This window comes from Ailuropoda melanoleuca, chromosome 18 (genome assembly GCF_002007445.2).
Source record: "Ailuropoda melanoleuca isolate Jingjing chromosome 18, ASM200744v2, whole genome shotgun sequence".
Taxonomy (NCBI): Eukaryota; Metazoa; Chordata; class Mammalia; order Carnivora; family Ursidae; genus Ailuropoda; species Ailuropoda melanoleuca.
In genome coordinates this window covers 12,244,325-12,250,339 of record NC_048235.1, presented here as the reverse complement: position 1 = coordinate 12,250,339, position 6,015 = coordinate 12,244,325, and the positions used below count along the sequence as shown (strand labels likewise).

Genomic DNA, 6,015 nt, shown 5'->3' with positions numbered 1-6,015 from the left:
GGCGGGCCCTCGGCGTCTGCGGCTGTGTGAGCTTCCGCCAGGTCCTTCACCTCTCTGTGCATCCTTTCCTCAGCAGTAAATGGGGTAACAACAGAACCCCGCCCCGGAGATGTGAGGTAAGGAGTAACTGAGGTTAAGACGGAGTTTAGAACGTGTCTGGCACTGGGTATATACGGAGGAAACCTTAAATACGCCTGTTTTAAGGACCGTCAAGATGATGGGCATACATCTGGGCCCCCCGTCCATCGGCCCAGCGCTACGACAGGCCGGCAGGGCTCCCCCAGGGGCTGAGAAGCAGCCTCCAGCTCTGCCTGGCGCGAGGGAACCCAGGACGGCCAGCCTGCAGGAAGGGCAGGGCGGGGCAGGCCTGCGAGAAGGCGGCACGCCCGAGCCCCGAGCCGAGGCGCGGGGCCCAGCGCTCACTCTCGTCGCTAGGAGTCGCTGTTGCCACTAGAATCTCCCGATCGCCGGCGTCTTCACCAGCTTGCTCGCAAATTCTCAGAATGAAATCTCTCGGGTGTCCTTCCAGCCTCTTTCAGCTTTGCCGTCCCGGTAGGCACGGTGCGCTTTTTTAATAAAGGAAATTAAACACACACACACACACGCACACAGAGTGTTTAAATAATTAACAAATCGAGGAGTAAGGAGAGCGATTCCCTGGCTCTGGCTCGGGGGAAGCCGGGCACGTAACAAAGGGCGGGCTGCCGGGTGGCCGCTGAAGGACACGCGGGGCGGGTCGGTGCCAGCCTGCGCGCGGCCAGGGCGGGGCGAGCTCAAACCCCGCGGGGCTGCTCCGGCCCGCGCCCTGGCTCAGGGGACCGCGTGGGTGGCGAGGACCAGAAGCCCCTCTGGTGGGCTGGTAAGCCCGTGGTCCTCAGCCTCTCCTCCTTCCCGACACCGACAGCCTCTGCGCACTTGGGCCAGTGTCTGTCCCCTGTTCTCCGCTGTGCCGCGCAGCCGGCCCTTCATCTCCTCTACCGCCACAGTAGACGGCGGGTCCTGCGTCTGCTTCTTCCCCACCTGGCCTGGACGGTAAAGCGCACTCTCCCGGAGGCCACCGCGGCTGGAAGGCTCTGCCCTGGATGGGGGCGGGGGGACTAATTACCCTCATTCCTCACCCCCCGCTGGCTCACACTGCGGCCAACCAACCCGTGCGGCTCCAGCCCCTCGAGGAACCCACGCTCCGCTTTCTCCCGAGCCTTTGCACCTGCCGACGTGCCCGCCTCTGTCCTCTGGCCAGCCTGCCTCCTTCCCCTGCTCGCATTCTTCATCTTCATGAGCCGTCCTAACCTGGCTGCTGGCTCCGAGCACCTTCATCATCCCAGCGGCCGGTCAGCCGACTGGCCCACAGGGTAGGGCTGGAAATAGTCCCCATGGTTGTGTGAGATCATGCTTTCTCCGTGATGCCCGGAGCGCCCTTTCCCAGCTAGGCTTTCTGGCGCACTCTTCTTTCAAAACCCTGCTCCAGTAGCTTAACGTTCTTTAAAACCTGCTCTTAAAACTTTTAGAGTTCTGCTCTTGCTTCTCTGCGTTCCCTCTGAAGCCTGTTCCTGCTGTGATACTCCCTGGCACAGTGGGAATCACAGGTACCTGTCTGCTCGCTTGTCTAGACCCTGAGATCCTTGAAGGAAGGGCTCACCTCTTACTTGTTTTGTTATGTTAATAAGGTATGTTAGTAGTAACTTACATATCTTTGCATTTCCAGGACCAAACACTGTACCTGACCTGGGATTCCTTTTTTTCCCCTTCTGAATGAATCTACAATTAATCAATCACGAACTCACTCCCAGACCATGTTTCTAAACCTCCAGAATATTTTTCTTTCTTTTTTTTTTCAGCATATTTCTTTCACCTCTTATATCTTAAACCTCCCTTACCTCACCCATCGTATTCCTAGATCCCTGCTGGTGAGAAAACCAAATTTCTTAAGGATTCACACTGGAAGTGCTGAATCCACAGAGGTTCCCCAACTATTTTGTTTGTTTCAAGGGCAGGACTCCTTACTTACAAGAGTGACCTTTAGCTCTTCAACATGGCCAGAGAAGCAAACTTACTAGAAGTAGATGGGGATGAAGTCCAGAAGCCCATTTCCAGGTCAGCCCCCCAAGCCCATGTAGCCTGAGAACAATCCCCAATGCCCCCCACCCCCTGCACTTGCAGACAATGGCTGTCATTGTCATCAGACAGACAAGGACAGAAGTGGGTGAGGGTGGGGGTTCTGTGACAGTGGGAAGGCACTGCTGGGTTTGAAAATGGAAGGCGTTGTTTCCTTAAGACTAATTTTAATAGTTGCCTAAGGATAATGTTGTAAATAAAGTAAGAAGATGGAACGATGCGTTTCAGAACCGAATATTTATACTAGCTTGGGTAATTGAGAAGAATGGCTTGACCCATAGACAGAATGAACCTAGACCAGGAGGAGAGAACGGAGTCATCTGGAAGAAGAAAGCCAGGACACAGAAAGTGGAAATCAAAGCAGGAAGGAAGGGGGAAGGGTCAGCTTCCTTAATCTAAGGCATTTACCCAGAACAAATCCAACCTGTGGTTCAGGTAACTCTGGGTACTAACATAGACTTAAATATTTATTTACAGCCGACCTATCACTTGTGCTTTGAAACCCCACCGTCTCATGGGTCTGGAATATGGAATCGTGGAAAACTCTCATTCAAGAACCGCGCTAGCCTGCCTCCTGCAACAAGCCTGATTCATAAAATGCCAGAACACCGTCCACTCCCTCAGCACGTTCCATTTCTCGTGATGGTTCTCATCTGGATAAGATCTGCTTTGAGCTGTCGTGTCATTGACTCGAGTACATTTGTACCTTCCAATTCAGTGCCTGACGAGGGGTCTCCATTTGCTATGAGATGCAGGGATCATCGAAATCACCAACACCAAAATGAAACAAAATCCAATACCTGACTAATTGCAGAGCTCGCTAACTGGGAACCCTCCAAACCCTCCAGGCAGTTCGAGGCTACAGATGTGGTTTCTTTGTTCGTTGGCTTGGCTACACAGTGTTTTGTTTTAGTTTTTGCATAGTTTTCAAAATTTAAAGATTTGCAGATTTCTCCTAAAAATCAGGATTTCTGACCTGTGTTGGAAAGTTGGAAGATTTGGGGACTCTGGCCCCGTCATCCTGAATGGTAACACGTGGCAGGCCCCGTTAGAGAGGGCAGCTTACCTCCAGTTTATAGGCTCCACTGGTCCTGTCGTCCAATACATTCTGCTCATTCATTTAGGTGACTAGCCTGTAGGTCATCACAAGGATATTTTATTTAGCCAGTAGTTCTTTAGCTATTTTTCACTAGGCAAAAATGTCCTTATGTAGATGTTTCCTTTAACTGTGGGCTATAACAGAGGACATGGGTCAAGGAAAAATAAAGGTGACAGCAGGCTCTGCTACAATTAAAATTAAATCTAAAACAGGAAGTCCTTCTCAAAGCTACTCGTCTCTTAGTTTTATGTATGCATGCTACATGCAGATTGTCTCTCCCATGTTTTATAACTGTGTTAATATCCTTGAATGTGAATTTTTATTGAATGATAATATTCCCGCTTGCAATTCTGGAGGGCTGGAGTTAGGAGAAGGAATTTCCAAATTTGGAAACAAAAATTGGGGCATATTCCATGTTTTTGGAAAATCTGTATTTGTAGCCACGAGCTACATTTTTATTGTCATACTGAAATGTGCCTTGGTTTTGTGAACTGGGATAAAACTCGAGTTATACTAGAGTCAAAATTCTCCATGTAATACTTTGTCCTTCCCAAGGTGGTTTATAAAGGAGTAGGTATAATAAAGACATTTCAAAAGTCTTAGTTATTCATGGCCTTGCTCTCAAGCCAAGGATCTAAGAGACCCTCAAATTTCATACCAGCCATTTGGAATGTGAACCTTAAATCCCCCTCTTACATTGGAGAACAGCAGGTTTGCTATCTACTGCCACTTCCAAGACAGGGCTGAGTTACACTGAAACACTACCTGGGGATCGTGTGGCATTTACAAGGGGAGATGTTTGAAGACGACAAGGCAGCAAAATACACATGTCACTGTTAGGGGTAGTTTCCAACAAGATAGTGGGAAGAATACTCACAAGGTTTCTTTTTTTCATTCGTTATTTAGGGGGACTTTTGTCAAATCTTTTTCATTGCTTCCCATTGGCTCCAGAGACAGGCAAATAGGGCTTTATTAGAACTGGGTGAACCACCAAGAATAGTTCATGAAAAGACAGCAGGAAGGTGTGCACGCAGGGCGTCTGAACGTAAAAAATGAAGACCCGGGTGCCTGGGTGGCTCTGTCGGTGAAGCATCTGCTTTTGACTCAGGTCATGATCCCAGGGTCCTGGGATCGAGTCCTGCATTAGGCTCCTTGCTCAGTGGGGAGTCTGCTTCTCCTTCTCCCTCTGCCCCTCCCCCTGCTTGTGCTTGCTCTCTCTCAAATAAATCATAAAACCTTTAAAAAAGAATATGAAGACCCAATGTGTCAATGAAAACGATGAAAAGCAAGACTTTCCTGGTCCTGAGCCGTTGCGGTATTAAGTCCATGGAGCTGAGTCATGGCAGGAGTCTTGCCATGAGGGTGAGGGCAGCTACTGAAAAGTCCGACCTCCGGGAGGCGCTGAACACAGATACTGCTCCTACTTGTCTGTGGGGACTGGATTTTTCCCTCCTGTCCCAGCACAACTGTCCGTCACTGGAGTCCTCCTCTGGGGGTCCTTTAGGAGGAGGTCCATAAAAACTGCCACGCATTGAGAGCTTTCTCTGCACCAGGCGCGGTTCTCAGCACTCTACACGCGGCAGCTCATTTGATCTTCAGCCTAACACTGAGGTAAGTTCTACGTTAATCGGAACACAATGAGGGAAACTGAGGCACACAGAGCTTAAGGAACTTGCCCAAGGACATCTTAAGTGGAGGGGGGCCAGGATCCCAAACCAGACACCAGCTTCAGAGTCTGGAGCCCTGGGTGGGTGTCAGGAATGGCAAAGCATGGCTGAAGGTGTGTGGACAGACAGGCCCGCTATCGGCAAGAGTCTGACCCGCCGCCGTGGGAGCCAGTGGTGCCAGATGGTTGACACAGGTCCCGCTCGTAGAATTTAGGACAGACTTGGGTACGAACAACACAAACATAGATTTCTTAGGTGTTCAGTTTTTCTCTTAGGTGAATTGTCTGCTTGCATCCTTTGTCCCTTTTTCTGTCTGGGGTTTGTTGCTTGTCTTACCAATCTATTGTCTGCTCCCTCTGCCACCAGGGAGCTGGTTTTGTCTGTATTGTCTACTGCTGAACACCCAGCACACAGAAAACATGTACACATAGTAGGTCACAATGAATGTTTGCTGAATGACTGAATGAAGGAACATTAACTCCTTGTCTGTTATTTCCTAGTTTATTGTAGTGTGTCTTAACTTAATTCTTATGTAGCTAGGTTTTACATTTTTATGTAGTCATATGTATTGATTTTTTCCTTCTTCATAGTTTTTCCATTAAAAATGTTTATAAAGTCCTGGGTCGCCTGGGTGGCTCAGTCAGTGAAGCGTCTGCCTTCAGCTCAGTTCATGATCTCGGGGTCCTGGGATCAAGTCCTGCATTGAGCTCCCTGCTCAGCGGGGAGTCTGCTTTTCCCTCTGCTGGCCACTTCCACTGATTGTGCACTCAAACGCCCTCTCTTTCTGTTAAATAAATAAAATCTTAAAAAAAAAAAGTGTTGGGATGCCTGGGTGGCTCAGATGGTTGTATCTGCCTTTGGCTCAGGTCACGATCCCAGGGTCCTGGAATCGAGCCCAGCAACCAGCTCCCGGCTCAGCGGGGAGTCTGCTTCTCCCTCTCCTTTTGCCTCCCCCCTTCCCCCAATCATGCTCTCTTGTCTCTCTCTGTCTCAAATGAATAAATAAAAATCTTTATTAAAAAAAAGAAAAAATGTTTATAAAGTTCTTTCTCAGCCATATGTCATGTAAATATTTGGTTATTTTTTTTCTAGTTTTCTTATTGTGATTTTTTTTTTTTTTTACATTTACTGCTT

General features: G+C 48.9%; 1 long non-coding RNA gene across 1 annotated transcript; it reads left to right on the top strand.

Moving 5' to 3' along the window:
* On the top strand, window positions 1-4,314 carry LOC105242124. The gene is made up of 3 exons (XR_004621980.1): window positions 1-116; window positions 1,990-2,094; window positions 2,593-4,314. It is a non-coding gene; the product is annotated as an uncharacterized LOC105242124 (long non-coding RNA).
* Window positions 4,315-6,015: the final 1,701 nt, after the last annotated feature.